Genomic DNA, 26,280 nt, shown 5'->3' on the forward strand with positions numbered 1-26,280 from the left:
TCCTAAAGTTATCACTGCTGTCGTTGCCTCTCTTAAGATCATATTAACTGTCCATTTCTTTTCTTATTTATCTGTCTGAACCTTTTCATAATTGTTGCAGTATATAGGATTAACATTATAACAATATAAATTATTGAAGCATTTTGCTCTCACTACAGTAAAAGCTGTTGTGTTTACACCTTACCCCACTGAAACACTCCAGTGTGTAAAGCACAAGAGGAGATTTCACTCCTGGTTACATCTGGAAGCTTCCCTAGAAAGTATCCCGCCTGCCAGGCTTGGCCTCGCATGAAGGAGTTGTGGTCCAGTTTCTTTGGGAGGGGCAGGGCGGAGTTCTCCCCAGACTCCGGGAGCTGCTCATCTCCCGTATGACTGTAGGGTGGCCCCAGGGGCAGAGTGTTGGCGGGTAAGGGAGAGCGGGGAGAAGAACCAGAGGTGACATTGGTTAGGTGGCCCATTCCTGCTCTTGGAACTCAGACCAAGTGGGGAGGGTTCAGCTGGCATTCACTGTGTGAGCACAGGCCAAGGCCTTCTCCTCTCTGGGAAAGGGTCAGGGAACAAGGTCTTTAAGACCCCTTCTACTTCTGATATTTTATTCTGAGTGGGTGTTCCTTCAGACTTTTTATTTGGAAACATGTCCAATGTACAGAGAAGTTGCAAGCATAGTACAATGAACCACTGGATTCACCAGCTGTTAGCCTTTGACCCCTTTCCCCCCTCCTCCCTATCTACCGTTTACTTTGGCTGCACCGTGGAGAGTTAGTTGCAGATATGTCGCCCTTCACCTCTACACACTTCACCACGCATCTCCCAAGAACAAGGCCATTCTCCTACATACCACTGTGCAAGTATCAAATTCAGGGAATTTAACATTGAAACAACACAGTTGTCTGATCCCCAGTCCACATTCCCCTTGTCCCGGTTGTCCCATAATGTCCTCTCTAGCCATTATTTTTTGCGGTCCAGGCTCTAATCCCAGGTCAGGCATGGCCTTTACTTGGCCAGGGGTCTTTAGTCTCCTTTAGCCTGGAGACAGATGGGATCAAAGGGCAGGTGATGGGTCACCTGCCTGTTGGCGCCTGCCTGGTCTCCCTATTGTAAAGGTAACTTTTACTTTGATACCCTGTGAATGTCCTAATTCCCAACAAACTTTCATCCAATGCTTTCAGTTGATGATCATGTCTGAATCAATTATCATTGAGGTAGTTTAACTAACTGGTTTATGAGGTACTTTGGGAAAAAACAAGCCAAAAAGGACCTTTGTCTTAATTATTCCTCAAGGCCCTTTGGTGAGCCAGAGAACAGAAACTCTCACAAGCCTGTTTGCCTTCTGCAAAGGCAAACATCCGGTCAGCTGAGAATCCCCTACTCTACTGAGGTGTTTGATCCTTGGGAGAGGTTGGGAAACGGGACAGAGAAACCATGAGTTTCATTTTATAGAGAAGGAAACTAGGCCCAGAGAGAGGAGAGAAGTGGGCAGCAGTGGAATAATTCCTCCCAAGGAGTCTCTGGGCTCCCGCCCCTTCCAGGTACCAGGGCAGAGGTTTGGAAAGGAGGCTTTCAGGCTGACTGCGCGGTAGAGTTTTCAGGGTCCAGGTTGGGGCTGTCGGACCCTTGCCAGTCCCCCTGGTCCCTATTACCTATGTAGGACCTAGGTTGCCAGATTTAGCAAATAAAAATTCAGGATGCCCAATTAGATTTGAATTTCAGATAAACAATGAATCAGTTTTTTGGTACAAGTATGTCCAAGATATTGCACTTAAATGTAGCTATACTAAAAAATTAAAAGGGGACTTCCCTGGAGGTCCAGTGATTAAGACTCTGTGCTTCCAATGCAGGGGGCGCAGGTTCGATCCCTGGTGCGGGAGCTAAGATCCCACATGCCTCATGGCGCAGCTGAAAAAAAAAAAATTAAGCTAAAAAAACCCTCATGATGTTGTCCAGGGTGTTTGGACTGACATTAGGTTGCCAGGTAAAATATAGAACACCCAGTTCAATTTTAATTTCAGGGAAACAATGAATAATTTTTTCTCCCTGCTGTGGGGAATTAAAAAATGCATGGCACGTGTTATCAGATATAGGAAATAAGGCAGGTAAAGTCAGTGGGGCCTTGAATGCTGGCATGAGCTGTCCTTCTGAGAGTAGCTGACAGCATTGCAAGAAGGGACTTAAGTTTGGAGGCCCTTTGCCAGACAGTTCTAGAAAGGGACCAGTCGGGGGAGACTGCAGTGGCTGGTGACATGCCATGAGGCTCAGGCCAGGGGTCAGGGGATGAAAAGAGCATTCAGGAGGCAGGACTGATGGGGCCTGAGGCCCACCAGCTGGTGTGAGTGGGCGGGAGGCTTCTGGCCTGGCATGGGAGGGGGCGGGGAAAGCCTGAGGAGCAATGGAGTCCAGTGTCTAGAGTTCAGCAGGGGCTGGGGCCGAGGAGGAGAGAGTGGCCCTGAGTCAGGGAAGGAGGGACTCAGAGGTAGGGCAGTGTGATGGGCGGTGGAGCAACCTCCTAGGAGGCGTTTCTGCCATAGGAGGAGCTGGCTGGACCTCTGGGCCCCGGGAGGGGAGGGCTGGGTCTCCCCACTCCTGGAGGTGGACGGAGGTGAGGGGCCCAACCAGCCAGTCCACCTGCCCACCCTCTGTCATAGCTGAGTGTCAGGAGAGGCCAGTGAAATGATTCATTGCAAGCTAAGGTATTAACCCCCTCGGGCATTTACAATTTGAAGAGAGAGCTTGTTTAAAAAAAAAAAAAAGCAGCAGCAGCAGCAGCAGCAGCAGCAGCAGGGACTGGAATAGCTTTTTAGCCGGTGACTGAGGCATTACTGGTAGAATCAGGCACCTGCTCAGGCTGTGAACGGGCTTCAGCAGGGAGGGGGTGCTGGGACCGGAGGTTGGCTCCACTGTCACCAAGCCTGTCCTGCAGAGGCCTTTCTGGAAGCCACAGTCTGCTCTGGTGCAACCTCTGTGCCAGCAGAACTGGGAGGTTGATGAAACAGGAATGGGTGCCGCGCGTGCGCTGTGGCAACCGCATCAGAGTTCTCCAGAAGTATTCACAGCACAGTCCCAGCCTGCAGGATCCAAAACCCATGGAGCCAGTGGAGTCTGGCCTGCACCCCTGGACCAGCCGAGCCTGAGAGTGAGTCATCGCTTACCCAGGGCATCCTGTCTCCATCTCATAGCGGAGAGGCCGTGGCTCAGAAAAAAAAGGGCCTGGCCCAAGGTCACACAGCTGGTGAGGGTTGCGGCTGGAGTTTGAACCCAGTTCTCCTTGCTTCTGAAACTCAGCTCTCCCCACGGCCACTTGCCCCCAGAATCAGGCATCTGTTTTCCTTTTCCTTGTTGGCTTGAGCCACCTTACAGAGAATGTCAGGGACTGACTCGGGGGTGAGGGTTCTGTGTTACTGCCCCCATATCTTGTCTTCTCCAGACCAGAGATTTTCAAATCTTGGCTCTTGCTGTGTGACCTTGGGCAAATTACTCCCCTTTCTGGGTCTCAGTTTTCTCGGCTGTAAAATGGAGAATCATCTAGAACCTAGTAGAATCCAATAGAGCAAAGGTTGCAAACGGTTGGCCAAAGGTCAGCATCCAGCCCTCGGAAGAGTCTGTTCTGGGTTTTGGCTTCATTTGAACCAGTTGCCAAGTGAGTATTTCTGGCTTCTTGTGACAAATCTGAGACTCTTGCTGTACCAGCTCCCACAGGCAGGCCCTACAGGTGCTGGGTTTGCAGCCTCTGGTGGAGCTGATTCTACGACCTTCCCAAGGTGCCCCCATAGAGTGTAATTTTCACACTCTTTGCTCCCTGGGAAGCAGGAGATGGGTTCTAGGTGTGGCTCTGCCCCCAACCAGCTGTCTGACCTTGGGCCAGCCATCATTCCTCTCCAGGTCACATCTATAAACAGGGGCAACACACCCATCTCAGAAGGCTGTGGTGAGGATGAATCGAGATGCCAGGTGTAAAACTGCTTTACAAAGCTGGATGTGTGGAGAGGTGGATATTAGACCTAGCAGCACCATTACCTGAGTGTCTGTGGTATGCTGAGGGCTAGGCCGGGGAATCACAAATGAATGCGGCTCAGTCCCCAGAGACACGCAGAAGCACCAAGCTGAAAACAGTGGGTCCAGGCCATTCACTTGTGAGTGAAGACAACGGAGACCTCATCAAGGTGACATTTGCGTTGCTACCACCCGATTCATTCATTCACTCCTCATATCTTTACTGAGCCCCTACTTTGTTCCAGGCACTATTCTAGATGCTGGGGGTATAGCAGTGAGAAAGACAGTCAAAAATGCCTTTGAGGGCTTCCCTGGTGGCGCAGTGGTTGAGAGTCTGCCTGCTGACGCAGGGGACACGGGTTCGTGCCCCGGTCCGGGAAGATCCCACATGCCGTGGAGCGGCTGGGCCCGTGAGCCGTGGCCGCTGAGCCTGCGCGTCCAGAGCCTGTGCTCCACAACGGGAGAGGCCACAGCAGTGAGAGGCCCGCGTACCGCAAAAAAAAAAAAATAAAGCCTTTGAAAAGCTGACATTCTAGTGGGGATGGAGTGTGGAGAATAAACAAGAAACAATTTTTTAAAAACAGACATGTAACTTCGCTGAGAAAAGGAAAGACAGAGCAGGGTCAGAGGGTACAGGTAGTAGTGGGAGTTGCTGTTTTATGTAAGGGCCAGGGAGGCCTTCCTGAGGTGATGCTAGCAGAGACCTAAAGAAAGTCAGTGAGCAAGCCCTGTGGATAACTGGGGAAAGAGGGTTCCAGGAAGTAAGAGCAGCAAGTGCAAAGAGTCTGAAGCAGGAGTATGCTTGGCTTCTTTTTTTTTTTAATTAATTAATTAATTAATTAATTATTATTTTTCTGGCTGCATTGGGTCTTCACTGCTGCGCATGGGATTTCTCTAGTTGCGGCGAGCATGGGCTACTCTTCGTCGCAGTGCATGGGCTTCTCACTGCAGTGGCTTCTCTTGTTGCGGAGCACAGGCTCTAGGCACGTGGGCTTCAGTAGTTGTGGCTCGCGGGCTCTAGAGCGTGGGCTCAGTAGTTGTGGTGCTCGGGCTTAGTTGCTCCGTGGCATGTGGGATCTTCCCGGACCAGGGCTCAAACCCGTGTCCCCCGCACTGGCAGGCGGATTCTTAACCACTGCACCACCAGGGAAGCCCACTTGGCTTCTTTAAGAAGCAGCAATGATGTCAGTGTGTTCCATTACTGTGAGGCTAGCTTTGACCACTTGGCCAAGCCATGTCTGCCAGGCTTCTCCCTGTAAAGGTCTCTATTTAATAAGTCATCCATGGGATGGTCCTTTGAGACTGTGATTATATGATTTGACTTAATCCTCACAGCAACCCTAAAGCAGTTTTAAAACATATCTGTAAATTCTTTGATATCCCATCCATTGGGAGATGGGGGTCTGTGTCCCCTCCCCTTGAATCTGGGTTCTGTAACTTCTTGACCAATAGAAGCTCTGTGACACTGCCATTTTGGTGGGAGCCAGACCATAAGAAATTGGTGGCTTCCACTTCCTGTCTTTTGGGATGCTAGCTCTTGAAACCCAGCCACCATGCTATGAGGAAGCCCAAGCAGCCCACAGAGAGGCCCACGTAGAGAGGAGCCAAGGTCTCTGACCCTCAGCTTGGCTGAGCTCCCCAGCCAACAGCCGACGCCAATTTGCTGGCCATGTGAGTATACCACCTTGGAAGCAGGTCCTCCAGCCCCCAGTTAAGCACCCCAGCTGACACCCTGTGGAGAGATGACCCACCCCCCACAAGCCCTGCTCAAATTTCACATCCGTAGGCAAATTTAAAGACTATTGTTTTGTTTTATACCACTAAGTTTTAGAGCGGTTGGTTACACGATAATAGTTGACTGGAGCAAACCTCATGAAGAAAGCCACCCCATTTTACAGACGAGAAACTGAGGCAGAGAGGGTTGGAACATCTACCCAAGTTCTCACAGCCAGTTAGTGGGGGAACCAGCATTTGAAATCAGCTTCTTCATGTTATATTTTGGTGAACGGAGGTTTTTTTATCTTAGCGAAGTCCAATTTACCCATATTTTCTTTATGATTAATATGTTTTGTGCAGACATACTATTTTGAAACTTTTTTTTTCACATATGACTACGTAACATCTTTTGATGTTAAACACATAATGGTGTTTGACAGTTGCCCGATGTTCTGTTACATGGGATGCTATCATTTATTTGACCAAGCTCCATTGATAGGTATTTAGTTCTTTCCTAACTTTTCACTGCATTGAACAACACTGTGGGGAACACCTTGCACATATATCCCTGCATTGTTCCAATTATTTCATAAAAATAAGTGCTCAGACATGGAATTGCTTGGGCAAAGAGTGAGCAAAGTTTTAAAGCTTCCTAGTAATATAGCCACACTGCCAGTGGGTACATTATGTAAGTGGGTATGGGTTTTCTGAGGCTGTCATAACAGATTACAACAAACTTACTGGCTTCAATAAACAGAAATTTATTCTCTCACAGCTCAGGAGCTCAGAAGTCTGAAATCAAGGTTGGTTCTCTCTGGAGGCCCTGAGGGAGAAATCTTTCTGTGGCAGCATAACTCCAATCTCTGCCTCTGTTTTTTTTTTGTTTGTTTGTTTGTTTTTTGCAGTATGCGGGCCTCTTACTGTTGTGGGCTCTCCTGTTGCGGAGCACAGGCTCCAGACATGCAGGCTCAGCGGCCATGGCTCACGGGCCCAGCCGCTCTGCGGCATGTGGGATCTTCCCGGACTGGGGCACGAACCCGCGTCCCCTGCATCGGCAGGCGGACTCTCAACCACTGCACCACAAGGGAAGCCCTCTGCCTCTGTTTTCATGTGGCCTTCTTCTCTCTGTGTCTGTGTCCTCTCCTCTTCTTCTTTTTATTTATTATTTATTTATTTATTTATTTATTTAGCTGTGTTGGGTCTTAGTTGTGGCACTTGGGATCTTCGTTGGGGTGTATGGGCTTCTCTAGTTGCGGCGCGTGGGCTTCTCTCTCTAGCTGTGGCACACAGGCTCTCTAGTCGTGGCACGTGGGCTCCAGAGTGTGTGGGCTCAGTAGTTGCGGGGTGTGTACTTAGTTGCCCCGTGGCATGTGGGATCTTATTTCCCTGACCAGGGATGGAACCCGTATCCCCTGCATTGGAAGGCGGATTCTTAACCACTGGACCACAAGGGAAGTCCCTCTCTTCTTCTTTTAAGGACACCAGTCACTGGATTTAGGGCCCCCTAAATCCAGGATGATTTATTCTTGAAATCTTTATATAATTGCATCTGTGAAGACCTTTTTCCCAATAAGGTCACAGTCTGAGGTTCCATGTGGAACCCACTACAACCCACTACAAACCTGGTCTTTCTTTGTCCCTTGGTTAGAAAGGTTGTTGGGGGTAGAAAGGATATCCCCAGGGCTTCCCTGGTGGCACAGTGGTTAAGAATCCGCCTGCCAATGCAGGGGACACAGGTTCGAGCCCTGGTCCAGGAAGATCCCACATGTCGCGGAGCAACTAATGCCGTGCGCCACAAATACTGAGCCTGCGCTCTAGAGCCCATAAGTCACAACTACTGAGCCCGCGTGTCACAACTACTGAGCCCGCACCACTAGAGCCCGTGCTCGACAACAAGAGAAGCCACAGCAACAAGAAGCCCGCGCACTGCAACGAAGAGTAGCCCCTGCTCGCTGCAACTAGAGAAAGTCTGCGCAGCAATGAAGACCCAATGTAGCCAAAAATATAAATAAATAAATAAATTTTAAAAAAGAAAGAAAAAAAGGAAAGGATATCCCCAACTTGAGCTCAAGCTAGGGCTCAGACATCTGTGCAGATCTGGGCAGGTCTGGATGGAAGTCCCTGATGGTGATGGGGCAAGCCTGGCTCATAGCTGTTTGTGTGAGGGGCTGAGCAGCCCCCTGGGAGGGCAGCTATCCTTGGGAGCAGGGAGCTGGGTGCCTCGTATGACAGTACCTGCACCTCCTGAGCACCTCCCAGCACTGTCCAGGCACTTCCTCGGGTGCCATGTGAGGTGAGCTGGACCCCAAAACAAAGTTAACCACCGAGGGAAGGGGCAATTCTGAGTCTCTCTCATGGTGTCCATCACTGGCATTGGTCTCTAAGCCATCCCTGGGGCTGGGCTGCCTGCCATCTTGCCACTACCCATGTGAAAACAAGAGCCCGAGCAGGCCAGTGAAAGAAGGGCTGCCCACTGCAGTCAGTGTGCAGGCTTCAGCAAGAAGGAAGCAAACCATACCCAGGTATTCTGATGGACAGACGGAACGACTATGGGTACCACATGGGAGGGGTCAAGGGCCCGAGAAGGCGTAGGACCCAGAGCGCTCCTGGTTGAAGAGCTGGTGTTATTGAGGGCTTCCTGTAGTAACTCATTCAATCCCCCAATATGCTGAGGAAACTGAAGCACCGAGCTATTCAGTAACATGCCAAAGGCGACACACTAGTGATGCTGGAAGGGACTCAAAGCCAAGGCTGGCTTGCTCCAGGGTCCATGTTCTTAACGTGATTGCAACTGCCTGGGACGGAAACCCGATTCAAACCACCTGCGCAGGAAGGAGTTTACGGAAGGCCCCTGCCAGGTCTCCCTGCCCCACTTCTTTGCCTCTTTTTGCCAACAGTAGGTGTCTTCCCAGGGGGTGGACCTCCTGCCCCACAGCGGGTCTGAGTAGAGAAATCCTAGAGGAGGACCTTGATTGGTCTGTTTTGCCACGTGCCCATCTTTGGACCAATGAGCGATGCCAAAGGGCTGGCACTCTCCAATTGGCCCAGTTTGGGTCAGGTGCCTACCCCTTAGCCAATCACTCTGGTGAGGGAGGTGGAGTCAAGTGGGGAGTTGGTAACTCCCCTCGGGATGGAAGGGGTGGTGCAAGGTGGGTGCAGGGAGGGTTCCCAGGATAAAGGGCAAGCAGGCCTGTGACCACGGTGGGTGGTGCTGGTGGTTAAAGTGAGCTGTGAGCTGGGTGGCACCCAATGGGAGTCACCACTGGATCCTAGAGCTAGAAAAGGCTCCATCCCTGACTTGGCTTGGGCGAGGGGAGGATCGGAAGGTGCTCTGAGAACCTCAAAACACTGTGTGATTTTGTCCAAGGAGGAAGGGAGCCAGCCCCACACGAGCTGCCCTGTGCGTGTGGCAGCGGCCAGGGGCTTTTCCTGCGTGGAGAGATCGGATCAGAGGTGTTGATCTGGGCTCTGCTTTCTCTTGTTTTCCCCTGTATTTTCCTCCTTCCCTTTCCCTGTGCTCGCTGCCCCAGGGGAAGGGTGAGGCAGAGCAGAAAGCCAGCAGCCTGCCTGGGGCAGGGGGAGGACTCCCAGCATGGACAGAGCTCCTTGAGGGCACACGGAGGAGGAAAGTCTCCCAGCCCTGACTGGAGGGGTGGACCCAGGGCTGGAGCAAGTGGGGAGCAGCTAAGGGAGAGTGTAGATCCTGGAGCCAAGGCGTCTGCCCCCAGCGCTACTGCTGGCTAATAGGATGGCTTGTGTGAGTTAGAGGAAGATGCCCCCACCTCTGCCCCATGCTGGGATCCAGGGCGTGGTGAGTGACCACACTGCGTGTCAAGCTGGGTTTCCACTCCCACCTCTGCTGGGTTCTTGCACAACAGGACAAGATGGTTCTAACTGCACCTGCTTCCTGGGTGGGCTACACTGCCAGAGAGCAGGGGCCTTCCTGGTGTATCTGGGCCACTGGGACCCAGGCAGTCTCCCCAGAGAAGCCTCTTGAACGCCACAGGGATGAAGAGGAAACAGGGAGCTGCTCAGTTTCAGCCATCCTATGCCGATTTGTGAAGATGGGTGACCAGCAGAAACCTGTGAGGACCGGTGACCAAGGACCAGCCCCACCCAGTCCCTCCTCTGAAACTCCTGCTCTGAAACTCCCCTCCCTCCCTCCCTCCCTTGTTCCCTTCCTTCCTTCCTTCCTTCCTTCCTTCCTTCCTTCCTTCCTTCAGATTGTTCAACCTTTGCCTGTTGGGAGCTCTTTCAGTTGGCCTGTGTCCCCTTAAGGTGGTGTATATGTGTGTGTGTGTGTGTGTTTGAGCCCCTCCTTACTTTCTGGCACTGCAAGGCGCTCCAGGCTCATTTTGTATAATCCCTGCCCTAGTTCCAGAACCAGGCATTCCTCCAAGGAGACTGGGTTCCTTTTAGTGGAGAACGGCATTGGAAACCGAGGTCTGGCTGCGTGATGTTCCACCGTGTGGATCTATACGTATCCATCCATCTAGTTACGGATGTTTAGGCTCTTTCCACTTTTTGGCTATTACGAATAATGCTGCTATGAACAGCACTTGTGTACAAAGTTTTGTGTGGGCACGTGTCTTCATGTCTCCTGGTGACAGACCGAGAAGTGGAGGTCATACGACTCTGTGTTTACGTGGCTGAGGAACCGCCAGTTTTCCAAAGTGGCTGCGTTATTTTACAGAACCACCAGCAGTGCATGAACTTGCAGCTTCTCCACATTCAAACCAGTGCTTGTCATTGTCTGTCTTTTTGATGACAGCCATGCTAGTGGGTGAGAAACGGTATTGACTTGTATTTCCCTAAGAGCTAATGGTGTCAAGAGCATCTTTTCGCTTGTTTGGCCATTTGTGTATCTTCTTCAGAGGACTGTCCATTCAGACCCTATGCCCACTGTCAATTGGGTTGTCTTGATTACTGCTTTTTGGTGCCCCTTCCATTTGGGCCTGAGGAGATAGCCTCTCTGGCTTCTTCCAGTCCCGACCTTGATTTTAAAGAAATGAATGGGGGCACAGTGGGCCTTGGTAGGGGGCCGCCTCATCAATTCCCAGAGGTTTTGGCGACCAGGTGTGTGATGAGAATGTGGCAGCCGCGAGGATGAGGGGCCCTAACTCCGTGAAGCAGGGAGGGGGCTGGAGGGCATGCTTTGTCCCTGTAGAACTGTAGGAGTTGGGGACCACTGGGGCATCTGTTCTTGAACAGCTGACACAAAACAGAGGCAGAACTTGCTCCCTTCTCTGGCACCCCATCCCTCCATGCCCATAGGAGCCCTGCTGGGCTCCTCCCCAGGCCACCCACACCTGAATGAGATCCAGGACGTTTGTCCCCAAACTGGTTTGTGCCTGTTGAGTCTTTGCTATTGTAACCCCTGAAGTAATTCAGTGTTATGTAAGCTGCTGAAACTTGAGGGCAAACAGAAAAATTGTGGAGGTTTCTGTGAAAATAAACTTGAATCCCATGGAAAAGTTTGATATAGGTAAGTTGCTTGACAGTATTCTGCGGAATGGGGAAATTCCCCGGCGATCCAGTGGTTAGGACTCTGCGCTGCCACTGCAGGCTGCACAGGTTCCATCCCCGGTCGGGGAACTAAAATCCCATGTGCTGCGCAGCGCAGCCCAAAAAACAACAAAAAAAGAAATCTGCAAATTAGGTGAGTGAAATGACTGTTTACCATTGAGAAGAAATCATCAAAATCTAGACAGGCTCTGTACTTGGATGGCTTCTCGAGCCTCTGAAGGTTTGACCTCTACCTGGGAGCCAAGCCTAGAAGCCCCAGATGCTGCCTGATGGGGCTGGGTTAGGCCAAAAGCATGATCCTGTCTCCAGGCAGCAGCCCCAGCCTCTAGAAAGGTCTGGGTCCTCATCGACAGATTCCAAGGGGATGTCCACTTAACACCAGTTAAAGCAAACTGTTTAAGGCACGTGTGTGCCGGGACTTCCCTGGTGATCCAGTGGGTAAGACTCTGCGTTCCCCATGCAGGGGGCCTGGGTTCGATCCCTGGTCGGGGAACTAGATCCCACATGTGTGCTGCACTAAGAGTCTGCATGCCGCAACTAAGAAGTCCACATGCCACAACTCAGTCCACATGCTTCAACGAAGAAGTCCACATGCCTACAACTAAAAGATCCTGCATGCCACAACTAAAGATCCTGCGTGCTGCAACTGAGACCCGGCGCGGCCAAAATAAATAGATAGATAGATAAGTAAATAAATATTAAGGCACAAGTGTGCGTCTAAGTCCATGGGCTTCTTCACTAACTGACCATCCATGTCCCAGCTGGGGAGAACGAGACAGCTTGACTATATGACAGCACCCTGTGTAGGGGGATGGATGAGAGAGACCCAGTGTCAGGGAGAGGAGGGAAGCACCGTGAGGGCCAGGTTTCAGTTTCAGCTTGCCTGCCACCTCCCTGGTCCCGCACTGCAGCCCTGTGTGGGATACGGGCAGAGATTTCCCAGAGGCCGGGACTGGGGCCCACAGCAGCGCGGGAGCTGCCCATGGCTGATTGGTGGACTGGCGGTGCAGGGCTCTTTCATGCTTCTGGCTCTGGCCCCAATAAAGAGCATCATGGGAACAAACAGGCAAAAAGAGCTGAGTCCAGAGAGAGCCCTGGGGTGGGTCCCTGAGGAGTCGGCCTCCAGGATTCAGTCTCAGTGCAGCTGGTTGGGCACAGGAAAGAACACAGGTCTGGTGTCCAACAGACCCGGGTTCAAGGCCCAGCCCCTCCATCCACTGGCTGCATGACTTGTGCACGTGGCTAGGCGGGAGTCTGTTTCCCCATTTGCAGCGTGGAGATGATGACACACACATCCTCGGTGTGACATACACCCCTTCTGTGGGTCTGTGCTCTCTCCTCCACAAGGGGGCGCTTCTCAGGAACACAAGGGCCAGTGGCGAGTGCTTTGGAGACAGAACTGCTGCTCAGGCCCCTGACACTCCAGGGCTTTGCCATCCCAGCCCCCAAACCCAGCTGCCAGCCAAGGTGTGGGCTCCTGGCCCTGTGAGAAGGAGTCCAGGCTCTGAGACACCAGGCGTGGGTATGGGAGTGGGGGGAGGCAGATTCCCACTCAGTCAAGAGGCTTTCACTGTCATGGTCACTTCCCTGCTCGGGGCCTCAGTTTCCTCATCTGCGCAAAGGGATGACACCACCTACCAGGTGTCTGGGACGCTCAGAAGAGCACACGCTCCATTTCCCAAACTCCAGCCATTCCAGGGCCTGCAAGAGGTTTGTTCCACCGAGCCCCACCTCTTTTGTTGTCTTTAAATGGATTCACTTTTTTCCTTAAAAAAGAAACTATGTCAGGGACTTCCCTGGTGGCGCAATGGTTAAGAATCCGCCTGCCAATGCAGTGGACACAGGTTCGAGCCCTGGTCCGGGAGGATCCCACATGCCCTGGAGCAACTAAGCCCCTGCACCACAACTACTGAACCTGTGCTCCGGAGTCCACGCGCCACAACTTCTGAGCCCGCACACCTAGAGCCCATGCTCTGCAACAAGAGAAGCCACCGCAATGGGAAAGAAGCCCGCGCACTGCAACGAAGAGTAGCCCCCGCTCACCACAACTAGAGAAAGCCCGTGTGCAGCAATGAAGACCCAACATAAAAAAAAAAAAAAGAAGAAAGAAACTATGTCATCAGAAGCAGAGAACAAGTATCACTTGCCAGAAATAGAAAGTAACCATAAAGATAAGCCCAGTGGAAATACTGTGACTACATTTTAACTGCCTGCTGTGGTTGGCCAGAGGCCTGAGCAGGGCCTGCTCTCCTCTGGATATAAAGTGTGCTCAGCCCGAGTCACAGAGGTGGACAGGTGTCCTCACACTGAACCAAGCTTTCTCTTCTACCCAGACAGAAGGCTGGAAAGAGACGTGGAAAGGTAGGAGGTTTCTCTCCATGGAAGTCCACGTTAGTTAATGCCACATCCATGTAGCACTAAATGACCTAAGGACCCCCTGGCCCCAGCGGGACGTGCCCACACTCAGGGGAGCTGGGCAGGTCACCCCACACGTGTGTCCTTCTGTGTAAACTAGGACCTGGCCGCTCTGGGTTCTTGGTCAGTTTCTTAGGGTCCGGTTAACAGAAAGTCAAGTCCCACAGTCCATTCCTGCTGGGAAGGCCAGGGGCAGAGGACCCCACGGCAGCGCCCCTGAGGTCCTGTCCCGCAGAGCCCCTGTCCTATCTGGACACACCTCTCTACCCACAAGGGGATCCTGTGCTGTTGGTGCACTCAGCACACTGCATGGAGGCCCCTGTGGGCCTGCCTTTAGGAGCGGCAGGCATGTGGGCTCAGGCCTGGAAACAGGTGGTGACGGAGAGGTAGATGGGGGTGGGCATCAAGGGAGGGAAGGCCAGACTTCTCCCGTGAGCCTGTGAGCAGCCCCGTGAGGTCACAGCCACCTGTCTGGGCCCTCGGCTTTAGGGCGAAGATGGAGAAGGAAAAGGAGGAGTTCTGGTGATGGAAGAGGTGAGGGAGCAGGGCCCAGGGCCTGGCTGGCCAGCTGAGAGGCCAGAGGTGTAGGGCCAGACCGCCCTTGTCCTGATCTAGGCCGGCTGTGTGATCTTGGTCAGCACAGGCCCGGCCTCTCACACTCAGGGCTCTGGAGGGTGAGCAAAAGATGCCACCTGGTGGTCTGCCCGGGCCCCTGGGCAGGTGCTGGGGAGGAGCAGGTGAGCGGCTGCAGGAGGGAACAGTGCGGCGCAGAGGGGAGGCGTCCTAGGCCAGTCGGCGTGCAGATCTCTCTGCAGAGCTCCCGCCGCAGCCTTGTTATCCAGCGCCCCCAGGTGGACAATATGAGAATGACTGAAAACCCTGAAGAGACAGGAAACTGGCATTGCCCTCACTTCCCACGCAGAGCAGCGCCAGGCAACCCCATCTGAATCTGGCCTCCACCTCTTACCTGCTCCGGGGCCTCAGGTAGGCCACTGGAATTCTCAGTTTTGTCATTTGTAAAGAGGGGTTCAATCCCAGGAGGCCCTCAGCTAATTGGCAGTCCCTTCCTGCCCCTCACACCGTTTGTTTTCACTGGTGTGGCCAAGTGGTGACAGGATGACGGAGCCCCGCGGTGACCTTGCAGGTCTCAGAAAGTCTACAGAAGGCTGGAATACTAACATCCCTGCCACCACCCCCCTGAACAACCCTGGGTAAGTTGCTTTCCCTCCCTGCGCCTCAATCTCCTCCTCTGTAAAATGGGGTAAATGACATGGTACGTAAAACACTCAACACTGAGAAGACCTTGTCATCTTCCAGGTGGGACTATTCTGAGGATTTAATTGCAATACGTTAATTTAAATCAAATGCGACAATGCATGCAAAATATGTATATATTTAAAATATATATATTCCTAGGGCAGAGACACCATAATAAATGCTCGTCCTGCTGGGGCTCTGAGACACCTCCAGGCTCAGCTGTTCCAGGTGGGGGTGGGCAGGCAGCGCCTGGTGGTGGCACCCGGAGCAGAAAGCAAAGTGGGCCAGCTCCTCCCATGCCGCCTACCTCATGTCCCAGCCCGGACCCCCAAGGGGCCTCCTCATGGGTCTCTGTGCCTCAGTCAGCACACAGAGGCTGGGGCCCTGCCCAGATCACACAGCAAAGCCGGGCCAGAGACCTGGGATGACCAGGGTAGACTTGATATAAAGCCTGAGGTTCTTCGTCTGAGCCCACATGCCCACCGGAACCTGCTCTCTCTGCCCCCTTTAGATCCTGCCTCTGCCTGGAGGGCAGCGGCCTTCTCCTCCCTCTTTATCAAACCCAGTGGAAAGGAGGGACACGTCTTTTTCTCTTACCCTCCTACTTGTGACCCGGGGCCTGCTCGATACCTCTCCACTCACCAAGGCTAGTCTCCTGTGTTAAGCTGTGTTCACAGGTGACACACGGGTGGCTGCTGAGCTGGCCCAGCTTCTCCTGCAGGAGAGCAGGGCCGTGGGCGCCGCGGAAGCTGTGGACTGTGCCAGCAAAGGGTGGGTAAGGCCTGGCAGGCGACCAGGGGTGCGGGTGTCCCAGGAGCTGCAAGGTCACAGGCATTCAGAGCAGGCAGCATTGGGCTCAAAGAAAGAGACCCTAGCTCTGCCACCTGCCCCTTGTGTGACCCTGGGCAGGTGACCTGACCTCTGTGAGCCTCGTTTGCTGAATTGTAGAGAATCCTATCTTTCACCAAATATATTGATTATGGGAGAAACACCAAATAAGCATCTCAGTAGATGCTAAGGTGGTATTTGATAAAGTCCAACATCCATTCTTAATTTTAGAAAACGACTTTATTGATATAGGAACAGATTTTATGCCTTAACATGATAAAAATATGTAAATATATGACACTAAAACCCAGTATTATATTCACTGGTGAAGCAGTAGATGCATTTCCATTAACTTCTGGAATAAGGCAAGGACTTCCTGTCACCACCACCATTTAATGCTGTTCTGGGGGAGCTAACCCAGGCAATTAGGACACACAAATAAAATAGATTAAGTGTTGGAAATACAGATGCCAAATTTCACTGTGTTTAGATTATTACCTGGGAAAGCTAAGAGAATCAATTAGAAAAACTATTAGAAACTTTAAGGAGATTAGAAAAAATTAATACTTAAAAATCAAGTGAAACTACTCTGTGTGAGATTATAATGGTGGACACATGTCATTACACATTTGCCCAAACCCATGCAATGTACACCTAGAATGAACCCTAATGGACTTTGGGTGACAATGATGTGTCAGTGTAGCTTCATCAATTGTAACATATGTACCACTCTGGCGGGGAACATTGATATGGGACAGGCTGTGCACGTGTGGCACAGGGGGTATATGGGAAATCTCTGTACCTTTCCACTCAGTTTTGCTGTGAACCTAAAACTGCTCCAAAATATAGTCTATTAAAACAATCAACTGTCAAAAAGAACTTAAAAAAATGGAAAAAAAATCAGTTGTCTATTTATAAATATATAGTAATTGATTAGAATGTCTCTGAAGAAAAGACCTCATTCATCATGGCATTTAAGAAAACATCCTTTAGCAAGGATCGTGTACGTTCTATGTGAAGAAAGGGGTATAAAGACTTAAATTAAAAGACAGGCTTTAGGGACTTCCCTGGTGGTGTAGTGGTTAAGAATCCGCCTGCCAATACAGGGGACATGGGTTCGAGCCCTTGTCCGGCAAGACTCCACATGCCGCACAGCAACTAAGCCCGTGCGCCACAACTACTGAGCCCACACGCCTAGAGCCCGTGAGCCACAACTACTGAAGCCCACACGCCTAGAGCCCGTGCTCTGCAACAAGAGAAGCCACTGCAATGAGAAGCCCACGCACCGCAATGAAAAGTAGCCCCCGCTTGCCACAACTAGAGAAAGCCCGCGTGCAGCAACGAAGACCCAACGCAGCCTAAATAAATAACCCAGCGTCATTAAAATGTCCATTTTTTTCTAAATTACTTATTCATTTAATAAAATTCGAACAGGATATTTAAAAATTAATCAAATGATTCATCTAGAAGAGTAAATGTGTGAGAATAGCTGTAGGAAAATCCTGAAAAGGAAGAGTAATGACGAAGGACTGACTCCATTAGCTATTAAAAGAGATAATGCTTGTTATTATAATTACCTAAGGTAATTGAACATATATTATATTCCAGGCCCTGTTCCAAGGGCTTTATAAAGACCACACCATTTGATCTTCATTACAACACTTGCAGGAGTAGGGATTAGGGTTTTAGGGCCATGGCTCACGGGCCCAGCCGCTCTGCGGCATGTGGGATCTTCCCGACCGGGGCACGAACCCGTGTCCCCTGCATCGGCAGGCGGACTCCCAACCACTGCGCCACCAGGGAAGCCCAACAATGGGCTTTTTAAAGTAGAACTCAAGAGAATGAAAAGACAAGTCACAGACTGTGAGAAAATACTTTAAAAAACACATATCTGATAAAGAACTTGTATCCAAAATACACAAAGAACTCTTCTAACTCAGCAATAAGAAAACCCAGTTTAAAACAGGCAGAAGATCCAAACAGACACCTCACCAAAGAAGATACACAGATGGCACATAAGCACAGGAAAAGATGGCCAATATCATATACATTCAGCAATTGTAAATTAAAACAACAGTGAGATACCACTACAGACCTGTTAAAATCCAAACGGCTAAAACCCAAAAAACTGAAAAACAAACAAACAACAAACAAAACTCCACATACCGTCGTGGAGGTGGAACAACAGGAACTCTCATTCACTGCTGGGGGAAATGCAAAACAGCCACTTTGGAAGACAGTTTGATTGTTTCTCACAAAGCTAAACACGGCCTTACCATAGGATCCAGCAATCACACTCCTAGGTATTTACCCAACTGACTTGAAAACTTATGTCCACACAAAAACCTGCACGTGGGTGTTTATAGCAGTTTTAGTCATAATTGCTCAAACCTGAAAGCAACAGTGATGTCCTTTCCTAGGTGAATAGATAGTGGAGTATACATCCATACAACAGAATATTATTCAGTGCTAAAAAGAAATGAGCTATCAAGCCATAAAAAGACACGGAGTAGCTTTAAATGCTATTGATTAGTTAAAGAGGCCAGTCTGGAAAGGCTATATACTATGATTCCAACTATATGACATTCTGGAAAAGGCAAAACTATAGAGACAGTAAAAAGATCAACACCTGGGGTTCTGGGGGAGTGGGGAGAAGGATGGATAGGTGGAGCACAGTGGATTTTCAGAGCAGTGAAATTATTCTGTGTGACACTGTAATGGTGGATCTGTGACGTTATACATTTGTCAAGGCTCATAGCACCGCGCAACACCAAGCATGGACTCTAATGTAAATGGTGGACTTCTGTACATAATAGTGTATCAACACTAGGTCATCAATTTTAACAAATCTAATGCTCTGATGGTGACATAACCATCAGAGATCTAAGTGTTGGGAAAAAATCCCTTCCAGGTAAAAGGGTTCAGAACATCCCACCTCAGAATATGCTGCTTTGGAATACTGATTACTTTGAGCTGAAGGTACTTGAGAAACAGAAGATGCAGGAGGGACTCTCTGCCCTCCCCTTTCTACCTAAAAGCAGGTCATACATTTCCCAAGAGAAAGGTGCCCTCCCTGCACCAGGAAGAGAACATTCTTATCACCAGAGACTGGGGGGCGATGCTGAAGGGGATCTGTACAAACTGCTAAAATTACCCCAATTGGGACTTCCCTGGTGGTCCAGCGGTTAAGACTCCTCGCTCCCAATGCAGGGGGCCCGGGGTTCAATCCCTGGTCAGGGAACTAGATCCCACAGGTGGTAACAAAGACCTGGTGCAGCTAAATAGAGAATTAATTAATTAATTAATTAAATACCCCTGATTTTCTATTAGTTTTCCCCACGTATTTCCTTGCCACTGTCCTACAACTTACTGCCCGGGCCCCAGCCCTTTCATCCTGTCACGTCCCCACAAAGTGTCTTCTTTATGTAAAAAGGTGTATAAGCTTTGGGGCCCAGTGGCTTCTTTGGGTCTTCATTTTTCTTCCGGAGACTCCCATGTTGTACACCTGAAGATACTAAATAAGTTTACATGCTTTTCTCCTGGTAATCTGTCTTATGTCAGTTAATTCTCAGCCACAGAACCTAGGAGGGTAGCAGGAAGTTTTCCTGCCCTACACAGGGAAACAGAAGCGGAAGCAGGCGGTGAGAGGAGGCCCCCACCCCACGGAAAGTCCTGTTGCTATCCTTATACGCGAATAATTGGTTCTGTGCAATGCAGAGTAGACATCAATGGGGCCCTTCGGAGTCCGGAAACAGACCTAAGTATAAAGGTGGCACCTCAAACTGAGGAGGGGGAATGATGAATAGTCAGTAAGGAGGCTGGGGGAGACTGCTGAGAGCCCTGCGCCCGCCTGTCCCATGACCTAAAATTCCACCACCACGGCTCCTCACTCCGGGTTAAGGTGCAGTCACGCTAGTCATTGTCAACACCACTCTCACAACAGGCCTAGCTTATCCCGTACTCTGTTCCGGGGTGGGGTGGGGGGGTCCGGCACATGAGTGGGTCATGAGTGAGTGGGGAGTTGAAGGGCCTGGTCTGGAAGGTGGGCACCACCCGGGGATTCTGGGAAGCTGGGGGATACCGCCCCAGTCCTGCAACTAACCTGAGCAGCAAGAGGGATGGGGGGGCGGCAGGGCCTGGGGAGCACCATCTGGTGATGACCCCCGCGAGGTGAGGTGGGCAGAAGGGTGGACCACACTTACGGAAAGGGCGGTGTGTCTACGTGTGTGCGCGCGAGTGTCGTGTGTGTCAGTGTGTGCACAAGTGAGCGCATGTGGGGGGTAGGCCGTGCGTCAAGCGTGTGCACCCGGAGCGTGCGTGTGTGCGCACAGTGTGCGCGTGTCACCCAGAGGAGGGGGAGTCCGGGGCGGGAGTCCGGGGCGAAAGGCCGGGTCGGTGCTGATTCGGATCTGCCCTCCCGCCCGCTCCTTCTCGTCGCGCGGGTATTCATAGAGGAGGCGCACCCTCTGACTCACAGATCTATCGATACAGTCGGTCCTCCCAAACCAGGAGGACCCTGGGGAGAGGTGGGGGGAGGCTCTCAGAGGCGCCGGGGGTCGAGGATCAGACGTGGGGGCGCGCCGAGCCAGGGAACGTACCTGCTGGGAGGCTCCGGCCCCCAGGGGGCGCCCTCGGGCCAGGAAAAGGCTCCCTGCGCCCGCGCCAGGTCCTGCTGTCCCTTCAGCCACGTAGCCGGCCCTGGGAGGCGGGTGTGCGAGTCCGCTGGCGCTTATCCACCACGCCCTGCGTCTCCGCTGCTCCAGATATTCCAGTTCATTCGGCGTCTGTCCATCGGAGCCCTGCGGACCCCTCGGTGGGGAGGAGAGGACGCTGTACCCGAGGGCTGTGGGGCTCCGGGGAAACTGGAGGCAGGAGCAGAAATTCTGGCCAGGGGCGGGGTTCACGGCCAGGGGGGCTGCCTGGGGAGGCCTGGGAGGACGAGGAGCTTAATGCATGGAGGAAGTGTTTCAGGCAGAGGGCACAGCTGGAACAAGCGCCCGGAGGTGGGAGAGCTGGGGATGCTGGGAGCGCCGAAAACCCAGGGTGGGAGAGGCCGGCCGGGGCTCTGGTGAGGGGTCGGGGGTCCGCCTGCCGAGACCTGCGTCCCCACCCCCGTGGCTGTGGTCGAGGGCGCCCGCAGACTCCCCGGGGGGCGGCGGGTGTCCCCTGGAGCTTCCGGGCCCTCCGTCTGGGTCCCCCGCGCAGCCTCAAGGCGGCAGCACCGAGCCTCCAGCGCTCACGATAATCCTCTGTGTCTCCAGCTCCTTCCCTCGCCTTCGTTTCTCCGGTTTTTTCCCCGCTGCACTCAGCATTTCTAGCCCTGTCCCTCCAGTTCTCCTGCGCCCCAGGGGCTCCAGAGGTTGTTGGATGAAGCGCTTGAATGGAGGCCGAGTTGGCGTCCGCGGGGCGGGCCGTGTGGAGGGCTCAACGCTAGGCGTCTCCACCTGGCGGGTTCAATGAGGTCGCGCAGGTCTGGGCTGAGGACAGAGCCTAGCAAAAGAACATGCTTAATCCACGTGAGCGCTTCTTAACAGCAGTCTCCCCCAAACCTCTCATAAGTGCCAGTCAACGCCCCCTCCAACTTCCACACTCTGGAACTTTCTTCCATCCCTTTCCACTACCCTCCCTTCAAAACAAATTACTTCCTTTCACTAAAAATCGAGAAACACACCCAGCCCCTCCCTTTCTTTAAGAACTCTTAATTGTCTCCCCTCAGGGTAATTTCTGCTTCGTGAGGAAGTTCCGGCTACATACCACCTTAAACCCAAAGGAAGCAATAATGGTGCAATTCAGGCAGAGCGCCAGGGCCCTCTGATCCAGCCAGCTGAGGGTGAGGTACTGCGGGTCTCCAAGTCCAGCCCCCCTGTCTCCATCCACCTGGGCAGGCACAGGTGCTGAGCCCAGTGGGAGAGGGGGAGGGGGGTTCCTGAGCCAACATTTTCCAGGGGACTTCCTGCAGCACCTGAGCAGGTGAGACCTGAACGGGTGAGGCCACGGGCAGATTTGGCTGGAAGATACAAGCTACTGCAGGACCTACACCATCTCAGGCCACCTGTCCTCTTGGCCATTGATGACGAGCGCTACCTGTGCCCTCTGTGAAATCCTGCTGTGTTAGTGCAGAATTCCAAAGAGGGGGATATTACTGAGGGCAGAGGGGGAGCCTGGGCCAGAGCATTTAGGCCTGCCTTTGACACTGACTTTGACCTTGAACTTGTTACTTATCTCCCTGAGCCTCAGTTTCCTCATCTGTAAAATAAGAATGATTGTACCCATTCCGTCTCTGCAACCTTTTTAATGCCTCTGAGCTTCAATTTTCTCACCTATAAAACGGGGTTAATTATAGCCTTTCCTGTCTATCTTACAGTTTTACAATGAATTCCATTCATCTATTCATCAGATGATGATGATGATGATAATGAAAGGAGAGTGCTTGCTATATGCCTGACACCGTGCAATACACCTTAAATCATCCATTCCTTCCGACCACTCTGGGAGGTAGGTGTCTGTATTACCACCATTCCACAGATGAGGAAACTGAGGCCACCTACTCAGCATCACACAGCTGCATGTGATTCAGGCCCAGGCAGTCTGGCCCTAGGCAGGGACTGGTGCGTGGTAGTTCATGATATAGTTGAATGAGTGACACTGCAAAAGTGCCCTGTGAAGAGAGGGTCTGGCCCAAGTCCGAGTGGGGTCTGGGGGTGTCCACACCCCACCCCCTGCTCATTGACACAGATGAGCTTTGCAGGTTTGTGCACTGTAACACGCAAAGGATGGGATCTGCCACGTAGTCTGTTTTCATTCCTATCTGAGATCGGGGACTCTGGTGGGCCCCCTGGGTAGTCACAGGGCAGGGTCTTTGGGAGACAGCTTGGGACTCCCTGGTGTCGTTGAAAGAGCATGAGTTTTATTCCCAGAGAGACAGGAGTTCAAATCTTGATGACCTCTCTGAGCCTCAATAACCTCATCTCTAAAATGGGAATGTTTATGACAACTTAGTAAGGTGGGTGTGTGACTTAAACAAGAAAACGTGGGTGAGAAAACCTGCATAGTGAACTGGACCTGTGGCAGCCTCACCTGCCCACTTCCTGCATGCCCACTGGCTCCCTGGAGGAACCTCAGAGCGACCAGCCCCTGAGCCCTCTGCGTCCCCTATTTGACATCACTGACCGTTTCCTCTGGGAAACAATATTATGGCAGTTGAAGCAGAAAAAATTAACTTTGCCTGGGAAAAACTACCTTCTGGTACCTTTTGGTCATCTCGGCTCCCCAGGTGCCCTGCTTATTGCTCCGGTCACTTGCTCTGCTTAAATAAACTGTTCACAGAAGCAGACTATTTGCAGGTGAAGAACTTGCTGAAACTGACACAGGACCTGTGGCAGGACAGAGGCATCAGAATGCATTCGTTCAAATAATAAGGCAGATAAGCAGCATACCAGGCTCTGTCCTCGGCTCAAAGACAGACAAGATGTTTTTGAAAATGTTCATCCTGACAACCTCATTCCTAAGAAATGAAATACATAATAGTTTGAAGAGGATACTGGGCATTTTCAACATTCTGCCTGGTAGTCACTTTAACCAGACCTACATGGTCACTGGACACTTTTTCTATCTTTCACATCACCACAGCCACCGGTTTTGCTAAGCATTGTGGTATAAAGACTAAAATTTAGGCCCCGTATTATGTACAGCCTTGACTTCTGGTGAAATTGGGAGAACCTCAAATGGCCTGACAGCAAGTCCCCTGCACAGGAACTCTGCTCCTGTGGATAAGGTCCCCTAGCTAAACAACCCACCTTGTCCCATGGACCTGGTACAATTCCTGCTTATCCCTGGGAAGCGGGTTTCAGCCCCCTGGCAGCCCGAGGAATTATACAAACAAACCCCATCACATCCGCCCATGGGAACCAGAGGCACCTCACCCTCTTGATACTACAGAGCCTGGCTTCCCCGCCCCTGGTTGTTCACACTGTTCCTGAGGGCAAGTTAGGTGTGGGTCTGCATGGTGTGCAGTGTCCTCTTTCCCTGGGCTGTGAGTATATATGATGCATAAACAGATTGCTGTCTCATCTGTCCAGTGCTGGGTGTTGTGTTTTCAGCCATTCCCACCACCTTCAGGTGGGGGATCCCTCTCTCACCAAAGAGGTGAATAGGAGGGGATTAAAACAAGCATCTGCTTTTATCCCACTTCAGCTACATAACTGGGGTCCTATTTTCTTCAGCATCCAATAGCACTCTCCTCACTGTTCTTTAAGCTTTCACAATTTCCTCTAGGCCCTTGCTGCCATCTGGTTCCCAAACTAATGCCACACGTTTAAAGTTTTAATTTAATTTAATTAATTAATTAATTTATTAATTATTTTTGGCTGCATTGGGTCTTCATTGCTGCACACGGGCTTTCTCTAGTTGTGGCGAGCAGGGGCTACTCTTCATTGAGGTGCGCGGGCTTCTCATTGCAGTGGCTTCTCTTGTTGTGGAGCATGGGCTCTAGGTGCACAGGCTTCAGTAGTTGTGGCATTCAGGCTCAGTAGTTGTGGCTCTCGGGCTCTAGAGCGCAGGCTCAGTAGTTGTGGCGCATGGGCTTAGTTGCTCCAGGGCATGTGGGATCTTCCCGTACCAGGGATCGAACCTATGTCCCCTGCGTTGGCAGGCGGATTCTTAACTACTACGCCACCAGGGAAGTCCCTAAAGTTTTTATTTCAATAGCATCCTACTTCTACATATCAAATTGCCTTCTGGTCATCTATCACTGCATTAAAAAACACCCCCCCCCAAATTTAGTAGCTTAAAACAACAGTCATTTCTTTGCTCACAGTTTGCAATTGCATAGGCTCGGCAGGATCATCTCTCAGCTCCACATGGCATCAGCTGGGATAGCTGACTACCCGGAAGATCCACTTCCCAGATGGCTCACTCACAAGGCTGGGATCTCAGTGGAGACTGTGGGTGAGCTGGGAGCCTAGTTGCCTTCCATGTGGGCCTGTCCATGCAGCTGCTTGGGCTTCCTCACAGCATGGCATCTGGGTTCCAAGAGGGAGGAAGTGAAAGCTGCCTGTTTCCTTAAAGGTCAGGCCCAGAGTGGCCGTCACTTCCACTGGGTCCTAGTCCCAACCCAGACTCAAGGGGTTACAGGTAAGCTCCACATCTTGATGGAGGAGGGGCATATGTGTACAGAGAGGGTAGGGGTTGTTTGGAGTCATCTTTGGAGACTAGCTACCACAACTAGCATTTATCAAGCTTTTCCTATGTCCCCAGTATGGTGCGGGTTCTCCCACATGCAATCTCACAACAGTCAAGTAAGGCAGGAACAACGATTATCCCCATTTTACAGATGTGTAAACTGAGTCACAAACAGGTAGGTAATTTGCCCAAAGCCATTTGGCTTGTAGGAAGAGGGCCCAGAATCAAACCTGAGCAGTCTGCCTCCAGAGCCCACCCTCTGAACTAGCAGCAAAGTCCACTAGTCATTACAGTTTTTCTTGAGATGCAATTTTGACATTAACAACAAAGTGGAACTGTGCCCAAGATGCTAGCGAGTTCCAAATAAAACAAAATGTGACATTCATTATGTTTCAGCACAACTCATTCTGGAAATTTGTGCCACAGAATGACTTGCATTTTCCCCTAGGAGCCCTCTGCGGCAGACGTGGCCAGTCCCTCCCCAATACCCATTTCTCTATCTTATGTAGCAGTAGACATTTTAGCTGGGCACCTGGCTTCCCAAATAACAACTGCTTTTTTTTTTTTTTTCCCCAGCTCCCCTTCAGAACAGAAGTGATGGGAGTGATCTCTGGGTCAGGTCTGCTGGCTGACTATGGGTGCAATGGCCGGAGCTGGAGCGACTGCTTTGGACCATGAGATGAAAGCTGAGTGTGGAGGGACAGACAGGGCAGCAGAAGCCTGAGGTGTTTGAATGACTTTGGGGAGCAGCTAAATCCTTGAGCCCTGACCGCCCCCCCCCCACACACCTCTGGCCTCTTACCTAAGAGAGAACTAAAATTCTACCTTCTTTAAGTCATTGTTAATTTCAGTGTTTGTTTCCGCATCTCAGATTGTACAGTAATTTATAGACAATCCAAATGGAAGGGCAAGTGCTTATCCAGGGATGTAACAGCTGGGCCGGTAGGTCTACAGTTCCTCCCAGTCCTGAAATTCTGTGGCTTTGTGATGGGAAAGGGTTGGGCTGGGCTGAGGGCTTCCAGCAGTTTCTTGGCTCTGCGTTGGATGCTCATCTCTTTTTCTTCTTCGTGTGAATATTCTCCCTCAATCTCAGTTCTGAATTTCTGTAATCAAACTGGGGGTGGGACTGCATTTAAAACCCAAATGGAAAGTAAGAAGCTGATTGCAGATGATTCTTCCTTTCAGTCTTTCTGGGAAGTTGCGACAGTTTATCATCATTTTGCAATGGCCAGAAATCCATTTTGTGAAATGTTGCTTTTTGTTTGTTTTTTTCTCTACCAAAACATCGCAGAGTCATCGGGGGTTTTATGGACTCTGATTTAAAAAAAAAAAAAAAAGCTTTTTTATCCAGCGTGGTTAGGATGTGGAGTT

General features: G+C 51.2%; 1 long non-coding RNA gene across 1 annotated transcript; it reads left to right on the plus strand.

Moving 5' to 3' along the window:
- The first annotated feature begins 20,433 nt into the window (after nt 1–20,433).
- On the plus strand, nt 20,434–22,224 carry LOC309829303. The gene is made up of 3 exons (XR_014297398.1): nt 20,434–20,597; nt 21,446–21,559; nt 22,094–22,224. It is a non-coding gene; the product is annotated as an uncharacterized lncRNA (long non-coding RNA).
- Nucleotides 22,225–26,280: the final 4,056 nt, after the last annotated feature.

This window comes from Grampus griseus, assembly GCF_964374135.1.
Source record: "Grampus griseus genome assembly, chromosome: 11".
NCBI classification, from domain to species: Eukaryota; Metazoa; Chordata; class Mammalia; order Artiodactyla; family Delphinidae; genus Grampus; species Grampus griseus.